Source organism: Heliangelus exortis, chromosome 7 (genome assembly GCF_036169615.1).
Source record: "Heliangelus exortis chromosome 7, bHelExo1.hap1, whole genome shotgun sequence".
NCBI classification, from domain to species: Eukaryota; Metazoa; Chordata; class Aves; order Apodiformes; family Trochilidae; genus Heliangelus; species Heliangelus exortis.
Window position 1 is genome coordinate 9,715,978 of NC_092428.1, and position 11,398 is coordinate 9,727,375.

The window sequence follows — 11,398 nt, forward strand, 5'->3', positions numbered from 1 at the left end:
ACGTGCCCAGTGGGAGCCTATTTTACTTTCCAGATCTACTTCATAACCCAAACAATTTCAAAACTGGAAACAGAACATCTGGATGAAAAATTAGATTGGAGTGGTGGAAGAAGGCATGAATAAGATCTTAAAACCTTAAGGACATCTGAAATGCTATCACTACATGCAATAGACATGCAGACAAAATAAATGCCCCATAGACATGTAACAGTCAAATAGCTTTTTCCCAGTAGGCCAATAACTGTTTCACTGCAGAAATAATTGCACCAATGATCCTTTCTTTATTGTCTGGACAGATAATGCAGCACAGCTAATGCTGTCTTTCTTGAAATTGTCCATGTACAGAAACTCTTCAGTGTGGCCCAGAATAGCTATTTGAGTTCCATTGATGACATAGCACCCAGCTTGTTTTTTGTCTCTCTCAGCTTGTGAACAAAAGCCTTCTGCAACAGATAAGCACTGGACAGAAGTCAGCCTCCTTTATATTTTTTCCAAGATAAATTATGTTCACTGAAAAATATATATGGAATACCTGTTAGTTCCTAGGGTTCTTTAAGTAAACAAATATTTTCTATATTTGAATTTGAATTAACCAGTGAAGTCCCTAGTGTGAGCCATGTATTCAGAGTGGTGCAAAGCACAGTAGACAGCCTATGCAGGAGAATACACAAATGGCTCAGGGACTTTTTTCTTTTTTCAGACACTTAATTTTATTAGGAAAATCACTTTCACATTTTATCGCTAGCTTGAGTCATCTGAAAAAAGTCTGCTAGCTTTAGCAAAAATTTGAATAACCAAAGTGCAGACTATTCTTATGAAAACAACTGATACCTGCCTACCCCCATGCTACGGGGATTCTATCCAAGACAGAATGATGACAGTAAAAAAGCATTGGAAGGTCATGGGAGTCCTTCAGGTTAGCCAAAATAGCCTTTAGTAAAATTAAGTTGGAAAAAATAAAATAATACTTTTTCTGAGCTGTTCTAATTTGGCAGCAAATCAGATAACTCAGAGAGGGCAGCTCTGGAAAGATGGATTCACCTTATGGAGAGTAGGAAATAAAAACTGCCCTTTGCATCTAAAAGCACAGCAACACCAGCTTCTGGGGAAAAATTGCTTTGCTTGAAGTAGAGATCTCATGGAGTCCTGCAGCTGTAGCCTACCTTGGCTAAGAGCTGAATCACTGATTTGATTCCCCAGACTGCCAAGCTCTGGTCAGCAAAGTGACATGGCATTCTGAATAGCCATGTTGACTTACATAGAGATACCCACATGTGGGAAGTTCAGAAACCCACCTCAATGTTCTGCTAAACAAGCTGGCTGACAGCCAGTCCCTCCAGGATAGGAAAGGCAACTGAAGGCTTTGCTTCTGGGCCAGGCAGTTCCACTGAGGGAGGCCCAAAGTTCTGCACTGGCAGAAGAGAAATAAATAAATCTTACTATAGATTCTCTTAGCTAGCATTATTAAATCATGTTTCATTTATCTACAGAGTTATAATGTACTTTGATGCTGAGGTCATAACATTCTTAAAATGCATATTTAGTAAGCCCCTGAAGAGAAGAACCTGTTCTTGTATGAAATTGGAGATATTATGCTTCAGTACAGAAGAAATTAAATAAATTCATGCTGCTTACGTTGCTGACAGAAGCCATGGGAAACCATACCAGCTAAATCTCAATTATCCACTCTCTGAAGCAACAATCTTGTCAGCCAGATGCCAGCTTGGAAGCACAGGCTAAGAGATGGTGTGAACTCTTTCCTCACAGTGCTCAGAGTCCAGCACCTGGGGCCACAAAGTCTGCAGGCTGCAAGCAACTTGTGAGGCAGCAAGATGGATTGAAGATGGACAGGGAATTTGACATTGCTCTGTGGACTCTCTCAAAGCAGCATATATACAGTTCTCTTTTCTTTCTTATGGTAATTCACTGGTAGAGATGGTAGAAGAGTTTACTGTAGATATGGTAAATGAGTTAATAATGTAAGAGGAGTTAAGTAAAAGCGGATGTGCTGCAAAGCAGTATTAGATCCACCTAAGTAGTTTTATTGGCAAAATTGCTATTAATATTCATCTGAGTATCAGAAATGCATGAGCTCGAAGTTCTGCTCCCACAGGCCAAGCTCATAGTGTTACTCAAGCTTCAGATCTGTACGTATGGAGAGAAGTGGGGCAACACTGACACTCATCCTTTAGGAAAGAGAAGCCTAAGGAACCAGATGTGACCTTTAGTTACTGAACTAATTCAGAAATATATTTCTTCTTTATGAAGAAATAAGGAATTTAAGATTGTCTATATTTGTATTTTGAAATTGCCTGGTTACAGATTTTTAAAATTTCTCAGTTATGCTTTATCCAAATACTTTTGACAGAGGATTTATTGGCAGTTATTTTTTTTCTTAGGCAAAGTGCCAGTGTCCTCTTTTAAACCCCTGCTTCTGCTCCAGCTGATCCCAGTGCAAATGTGGAAGCTTAGGGAACTTCATACTCCCCAGAGAGTGCTTCCAAACTTACATTGTGTAAAAGCTTGATTTAGCACCTCTGTATCTATATTGGGAAGAGTTGTGTGAAGCAACGAGGTATGTGGTTACTGTGAGTACTGGCAAATTCTGCTGCTTTTTTTACTTCTGATGGCAAGCACTCTCATCTATCTTAAAACACAGTCTGTACCATTTGGAAACCCTGCCATCTGCCCACTGCTCATGGAAAATGAAATTGAGAGTAGAGAAACCAACACAAACATGATGTACTTTATATAGCAAAAGGTTTTGGATCAGAAATTTAAAATCAATGAAAGACCTTGATTTTTCAGGTCAATGTGGTGCTTTCATTTGATAACATCTGCCTTAGAAATATGGGTAATAAATTGCCTTGTGATACTGCACGCAGGCTATTTTGTACCTTGATCTTTTGCAAAACACTCAGGTACTTAAAATTAAAGGATGGAAAAATTAGCATAAATATTAACTAAGAATACCAAATAAGAAAAAACCCGTGAACATATAAAAAATGTCTTGGAATTCCAGGGTGGAGGGGAAATATTTTCACCAGGGTTGACAATTATCTGCCCTTTAGGTCTGCCTGATAGGAAAATTTACATGGCTTCTCTTATGTGAAAAGGTGAACAATAACACCTTTTCCTGGGCTTGATCACAGAAGAAATATCCACAATTTCTTGGTGTCATGACTGGTGTTCAATTCACATCTTGTCTTTCAGTCTCAAGATCTCTAAACAACTTACTAAAACCAATTTTTCTATCAGCTATTGGAAGGCTTTAAATCATCAGGTGATTAGCAAGGATAGATATATCAGAGATAGGGGAACTGGTTCTTATGTTCACAGCTTAGTTTGGTCATTTGGTTGTGTTGTGCTGTGTTCAAATGGCAGCTTCTCATGTGCCTTGACACTCCATGCTAAATTCAGAAGGAATTCCAACATGAGGCCACCATGCCTTCAGGAACTTATATGTTCTCTTCCTTTGCTATGTGCCTTTTACCACCTTATATCACCTTCCTACATTTATCTGTATGAAACCATCACACTCCTGTTTTTAAATTACTTCTGAATTTGATCTAGAACCTTTCATTTGAGCTGCTGAAATGGAGCTTGTTCATAGCAGACCCACTGACATGCAGACTCTGGTTTTGCATATTGAATACCTAGCAGCACACTCAGAGCAAGGCACCACTTTGGAGCTGACAGGCTGCTAACTTTTTGAGCTGCCTCTCAGTTATAATGAATTACTAATTCTCTTAGTAATTTTTCAGGGCAAGAAGTTCAGTTAAAGTGCTGCTGTGGCCTCTATGGCATGACCCCAGAATTAATTAGAAAGACTGGTCTGTCCTCTGTTAGCTACAGATGAGAGAGGGCAAGGATGGATCTAATTCCTTCCCCTCATGTCCTTAAGGAAAAAATTGCAGGTTGAGCCCCTGTTGCAGTCCCTCCAGCAGCTCAGTGATGCCTTTCCCATTGGGGAGGGTTGTGTGAGCCCAGCCCTGAGGCTGGCACACACAGCAGCTGGACAAGCTTAGGACAGGCACTGATCCTCTAACTGCAGGAAAAAAAACCCAAAACAAACCAGTAGTAGGAGAAACAGGATGGCAGGAAAACGTGTCTCTTAAAATGTCATGCACCATTTTAGCTCTCACCTTTTCCTAACATTTGTGTTGCATCGCTTGAGGCACAAGACAAAGGGAGCAGAACAAAGGAAGGGCAGTGGCCAACAGCACCCCTGAATTAGGGCCTTTGTGCTTAGCACTGCTCAAGGACACTGAAAATCTTTTTTAAAAAGTCCCTAGTGGGAATTTTTGCCAGATGTTAGGATACAATAAAATGTACCTGTAAAATTCAGAGAAAAGACAGAATTTATGAGGGTTAAATGTTTCCCTTCATATTTAGACAATATATCTAAAAACCCCAGTTTTGCTTAGTTCTATCTTGGCACATGTTAAATTGAAATTATGACATATATGATAGGAGAAAATTACTAAAGTGAACTGTCACTTTTTTGGTTCCTCTTTGAGGTGTAAGACACCATAGCAACTTTAAGTGGTTTGAAGCAAATTTTTGTTGAAATAACATAGGAACAACATGGTGAAGCAGCTGTGATTTTTTCCATTACATGCCTTTAAATGGGCTTCAGAAAGAAAAATGGAAAAGCTACCAGCTTGAATACTTAAGTGAGGTAAGGTAAAGTAGCTTTGAAAATCTTAGTGGCTTTTGCTAAGCTAACAATAAGCCTTGGGTAAAAGGTTAAGGGAGATAAAGTGGAAATATGGTGAATAAGTTTAGTAGACTTGGAGCTGGAAGGGACGAGAAGATGAAATGTACATCAACGGCATAAGAAGTCAGATGACCAAAATGAATTAGAGGAAGAGACAGGGAGAGATGTGGAAGCAGGAACATGTATGGAAAAAGACATGGAAGATCTTAAGCTGTAGTGCCAGAGCTAAGGTCTCCAAAGAAGTCTGAAGTTGGCCTACCCCCGACAGCAAGTAAAGCAAATGATTTGTATCAGCATTTTGGGGAAAACTTTTTTTCAATTTTACAGATAAGTGTGAACAGATGTCGTTTGGAAATGAAGGCAGATGTTAAATCAAATATCCCAAAGGCCTGAGAGAAAGATTGGAATAATCTATTTACAGAAGTGCAATATCCCTTCCATAGATGACTGAAATCAAATACAAGAGAGATTGATTTCCAAAACTGCCATACTTAGAACAAGGAGTGCTAAAAACAGAATCCTGCAATCCAAAAATAAAATGTAACTTATTGTATGCCAAAATACCAATGAAATAGTTGCTGTTTGCCAGCCAAACAGCCATGAAGACATTGCACAAACCAACCTGTAGACAAGCTTTCCCACAGCAAACAAAGTTCTGCTTGTATTTCATGTATGAGAGAACACCATAGATCTTGTTTAAAATCCTGAAAAAAAGACCAAGGGAAGTGATTATTTCCTGTCCTGGGGTGTTTGTGAGATTGCATCTGGATAATTATGTCCAGTCTTGTGTCCCACAACATTAAAGTCTCATGGACTAACTAGTTGGAAAGGAGTCAAGGGTCACCAAGACAGTTAGGGGACTGAAACATGCTGCACAAGGGGAGGCTGAGTGGGCTGAGTTTGCTAATTTTGCAGAAGAAAAGGCTGAGTAACAGTGGGTCAGTGGGCAGCATCCCACTACTGAAAGATAAAGTAGAGAGAAAATGAAGCCAGACTTTCCCCCAAGATGTACTGCAAACGGAAAAGAGGCATCAGTCATGTGTTTCAGAAAAGGGATTACAGATTGATAAATGGAAAAAATTACGAGAGTGGTTAAGCAGGGGCACAGGTTGCCTAGAGAAGCTGTGGACTCTCTGTCCTTGGAGGTATCACATGCTAAGCTGACAAGCAGCCTGAGCAGCCAGATCTAACTTTGCAGCTAGTTGTGTTTGGAGGAGGAGACTGGGTTAGATGACCTCAAAGGGTCCCTTGCAACCTCTGTTATTTTGTGCTTGTAATTCTCCAGGGAAGCATGCAATTTTTTTCTCACTGATTAAATCTATTTTAAAGAGTGCAAAACCTACTCCAGCATAACTGCATATGTGGAGCAAACACATTTTGACAGTAAACTCTCTGTGTTCGGAGAAGCAGCATCCAAGAATAACTAAAGGAAACCAATTTATTGCAAATACATTATTTAGAACACAGATCTTTCTACATTCAAAGGCCCTAGCTACTTCCCCTCCCACTGCGGGATGAAACAAGACTGATGCTGTTACAAGCATTTGGATTTAAGACCTTCATTCTTTCCATCAGATTTAAAAATTAAATTAATCTCTGCTTGAAATTTGACTCCTATGAAACTGAGGAACATAAAAATATGTACACACATGTATATATATGTGTTGTATGTCCAAAAAAGATAATTGGTCATATCCTAGGAACTCAAATTTTATGGCTGGGGTGGTTAGAAATTAGATTGAATCTGAAAGAGAAAAGATTCATTCATTCCTTAGACCTGTGCCATGGGGGAGCTTTTCCCCCCCACATAGCTAATCCAAGAAGAACTTCACACAGAATTTGGCTGTCCTGATTTCCAAGCCTTGTTCTTCCCTTAGGATACACAAGGCAAAAAGATACTTGGAAAAGAACCTAAAATACAGGAATGGATCATGTTTCTCAAGTGGGAGAACAAGAAAAGGAGCATTATCCAGACCCTTCAAAGGCTTACAAACGCTCTGGGTGAACATACTGCAGATGTTAGCTGGGCTGCTGTCAGATATATCAATGCTCATTCAGAATGAAGGTTTTCATTCAATGTAAGCCTTTAGGAATGGTGATCATGTTGAAAAACCATGCGCCTCCTGCAAGACTGTAAGGAATTGTTCACATATGGATAAATAAATCACATTTTTGCATGAAAGTTTTCAAAGAATGAGAATACTTCCCACATAGCTGACGTGTCTATCATATAGCGTCTATCGTTTGCTTGGTCACACAGGATTAAGCATAAACCAAATTGAACAAAGAAGCATTTCACTTGCTATTTCCTTCGGAAAAGACTACTGATCAGCAGTAGTAATTTCTCCGCCAGGGCCTAGGAAGAATTATAGACAATAAGCACTGATTATCTATTCACAGCAACATGATGGCCATCACTTGGCAATGAAGTTCAACAAGGACAAGTGCAAAGTGTCACGTGCACCTGTGTCAAGGCAATCCCATGCAAAAACACAGGTTGGGAAGAGGAAGGATTGAGGACAGCTCTGAGGAGAAGGACTCGGGGGTGATGGAGGACCAGAAGCTGAACATGAGCCAACAATGAGCACTTGCAGCCCAGAAAGCCAACCAGGTCCTGGGCTGCATCAAAAGCAGCACAGACAGCTGGGGGAGGGAGATGATTCTCCCCCTCTGCTCTGCTCTTGTGACACCCCACCTGCAGTACTGTGTCCAGTTCTGGAGTCCCCAGCATAGGGACACAGAGCTCCTGGAATGTGTCCAGAGGAGAGCCACAAAAATGATCAGGGGGCTGGGGCACCTCCCCTATGAAGCCAGGCTGAGGAAATTGGGGTTGTTCAGCCTGGAGAAGAAGAGGCTCCAAGGTGACTTTATAGCAACCTTCCAATATCTGAGGGGGCCTACAAAAAAGCTGGGGTAGGGCTTTTTACATGGTTGTGCAGTGAGAAGACAAGGGGAAATGGTTTAATACCTGAAGAAGGGAGATTTAAGTTAGACAGTAAGAAGAAATTCTTTCCTGTGAGGGTGGTGAGACACTGGAACAGGTTGCCCAGAGATGTTGTGGATGCCCCCTCCCTGGAAGTGTTCAAGGCCAGGTTGGATGGGGCTTTGAGCAACCTGATTTAGCAAGAGGTGTCCCTGCCCATGCAGGGGGGTTGGAACCAGATGATCTTGAGGGTCCCTTCCAAATTTAGCCATTCTATGATTCTATAATTTATATTTATGAAAGATTTGGCAAAAAAATCCCAAGGTTCAACCTTCTTGGGTGTGTGCTTAAAAAAACATATCAGAAAAAAATCCACCAAAAAAAATGAGAAAAGAAATGTAGTTTCAGAAAATACTGAAATACCACATTTCTTTCAAACGTTTAGGAGGGTCTCTACATTCTCAAGAACTGTTCTGTAGTTATAAGCCAGATTTATATTCACATATATAATATATATATGTGGGTTTTTTTTTCCTCCACTCCTGCGGATCTTTCATTGGAAATTCAGATTATTCCAAGAATAAATACTTACATTCATCTTATTCCTTATTCCAGTTCTGCTTTCCCTTTTTACTCTAAGTAGCAGCAATTTATAAGTAACATGGCATTGTCTGTTGCTTACTAATTACAGCTGAAGCCATTGTACTTTTAATAGGCTGCATTTTGCATAAAAGCTGTTTAAGGGAATCTTGATTGAAATATGTTAAATTTAATATCACATTACAGAAAACATTCAAGCAGCCTGAGTACATTTTCCTGCTTCTTCTGTGTCAGTTGTTTTAGAAAGCAATACACTTCTCTTGCACTATACATTTCCAAAGTGATAACTCATCTGCCATTGACTAATTTGTCATTAATCAGTCTTAACAAGACAAGAGATTTTAAATCAATTTCTAGCTTCTAATGTAGTACAAAGCTTTCAGTGTCTAGGAATTTAAATACCTTAAATGCCTTTGAATTTCACCCTACAAAGTTCTGAGACCCAGTACTGGCAAGAACTTTTGCTATTAACAAGAACAAGACCTAGACAGTGCTTTAAGAGTTAGGTGTACATCAAATTCTAGTGAGTTTGATTATGTTTATTGTTGTTCTAAGAAAGCATAAAGCTCATCCATCTTTGCATAAATTCTCCATGTGTTTGGCTGCACTCTCCTTGTTCTGTTCTAGGGGATGGGTGTATTCTGCCAGGCAGATCTGCAAAAGATTTCTAAAGCAAGCTGCAACTGAAAAGAAAATTGATTTGCTGTCCTGCCAAAGCCAGAGTTTTCTTATATTGTCTAGTAATTCAGTATATAGAAAAGTTTCTGGTGTTCTCTTGGAGAGGGGATTCTAAAGGCATGTTAGGTCTGGTTAAACAGGAGGATTGGGGTAATAAGAAGTCCAAAAACATGAAAAAATGAAAAAATTCTTCATATGGACTATGCCATTGCTGAATAAAACCCTAAAAAAACGCAGTTTCCCAGCACACATTTCCTCTGTTTATATTTGTAACCATTAGGAATTTTGAAAGTTCACCAAAGGGCTCTGAGAAGTAAAGAAAATAATCTTCTGTTCAGACTGAAGACTCCTGTTCACTGTATTTCATTGGAAAAATCACTGATTTTAAATTTTCAAAGGCTCAACTCAGTTTGGACTTCCCTAGCCTTGTTATGTACCTGAATAGTTACTATTTGCATCACACATTCATAGAAACCTGCTGCCCAACTTCATAAATAATACACATTTACAAAGATTAATTTGGGTGGCCGAGAGTGAACACCAAACAGAAGAGCTCATATCAAGGAAAAAAAAAAAAAAAAGCTGTTGTAAACCTTTTGTGGCATCACTGTCCCCTGACCTAATGGGCCAAATCTGTCTATTATCACAGATACCCTTTTGTTTAAGCTCTGCTTCATTCACATCATGTTGAGTTATGTGTCAGTAACCAAATATGTGCTAGACAAAAGAAGATGGGTGCTTTCTGTTTTCTATTGATCCAAGTGTTTTGGACTTATTTGGCCTACCAATTAATTGATTCTAGTCTCAAGCTGAAAATAAAATAAAATCCTATCCTGTTAAACTGCCTATTATGACTGCATTGAGCTAGCATTGCTCTCCCACCCTGTGAACAGCAACAATTTCTCAAGTTGCATTACTATGCAACTGTCTTGAGATATATATTACTTCTCTCTGTACTTTTTTCCTATAGATGTGGTTGTGACTTTACTTTGCACTGAGGATATGCTTGCTTATCTGTGCTTGAAAAGGCTTCAGTTAAAAGCCAAAGTCTACTCAACTCTTTAGATATCCTCAATGGCAACATAGCTCCTTTACTCCTTCCTGGAGATGTGGGGGAGAATAGCAGAGAAGCACAAAGACCTGAAAGTAATAAAGGCAGAGTAAACCATAAAAACCTTGTTTAATTACTCAGTTTCAGAACACAGATGGAAAAAAAGCAGCTCTTTCATTCTACTCTGCTATAAAATGACCACAACCAACAAACAAATGACCAAAGCAGCCCATTACTGCCTGACAGCTGACAGAAAGGCACAATCATTCATTATCTGTACTAAGAGCTGCAGATTGAAAAGCTTTGGTTAGTTCAGACAGGTAAAGAACAGGGAGACCTGAGGGCTGTCTGCATATAAAAACGTTCACTGTGGAGCTAATATCATATACTTGTCTCTGAACAGAACAGCCTGAACCCAGCTGCATGCTTGTCACCAAGCAACCTCATTAGACTTCTTGCAATGTCAGCCTGTGTCTTGCATTGCCTCTGGAACATCTAGACTGCTATTTTTAAAAACATACATTTAAAGTTTAGCATTATAATGGAATGTATACAATTATATATACAACATAATACCAAAACTATATTTACTGCAGCTAACTTGTTGGTGTTCTTACATTTCAAGTGCAACGTTTTCAGAAAAAGGACTTGTATAGGTGGTCAGTTTGTGTTTCCAGGACCAGTTGGAGGTACAACCCCTCATGATGGGGCTTGATTTTATAATCAACCCTGCTTCTTCCTAAATCTGTCTGTCTATCTAAATTTTTATGTGCATCTGTGTAAGGAAAGATGATATGCTGCACAGTTTTGCCAAATGCAGAGTAAGACAATTATTTTTTTCCTCTGGTGCTCTCATTTCAGCAGCCCTATCTGAAAGGTAATACAGATCTTTATCTTAAGCTGATGACAGGAGAGCTGACAAACCAAAATAACCTGAAACCTGAGTCCTCCATAAAAAGCACAGCTAGTGAACTATTACTGACAGTGGAAACTGGTGTGCTGCCTTGGGTAACCCAGTTGGTTTGGCTTGTGCAGTGATATCTCCTTGGATGAAGAAAGAGTCACGCTGGCCCTGCACAACTCTGTCTGCTTGTATTGGCAGCTGGAAACTGCAACACCAGTCCATGGCCATGAACGTGCTCCAAGTTACCAAGTAGGCATGAAGTTGCTGTATCCAGTCCATATTTGCTGAATTGAGCAATGATCGTACTACTTTTTTTTTTTTTTTTTTTTTTTTTTTTGCTAATCATATCGCCTTAAATAATGATTCATAATGTTTTCAAAGTCAGGCAAAACAAATATTTTTACATGACAAGAACACAATGTTTTAGAGCAGCAAACATTGCAGTGAACTACAACTCAGTAGCAGAAATATGTGTGGAAAAGCCTTGAAGTGATTCCTTTTGTGCAGACCTCAAGCAAGGAC

The 11,398-nt window shown here is 39.4% G+C and overlaps 1 long non-coding RNA gene across 1 annotated transcript in view; it reads right to left on the minus strand.

Moving 5' to 3' along the window:
* Positions 1–258: 258 nt before the first annotated feature.
* LOC139798037 (uncharacterized) overlaps positions 259–11,398 on the minus strand; it is a 41,272-nt gene continuing 30,132 nt past the window's right edge. The window contains exons 4-5 of the long non-coding RNA XR_011726675.1: positions 1,296–1,411; positions 259–510 (exon numbers count right to left, since the gene is read on the minus strand). This is a non-coding gene — a long non-coding RNA (uncharacterized lncRNA). The remainder of the gene's footprint in view (positions 511–1,295; positions 1,412–11,398) is intronic.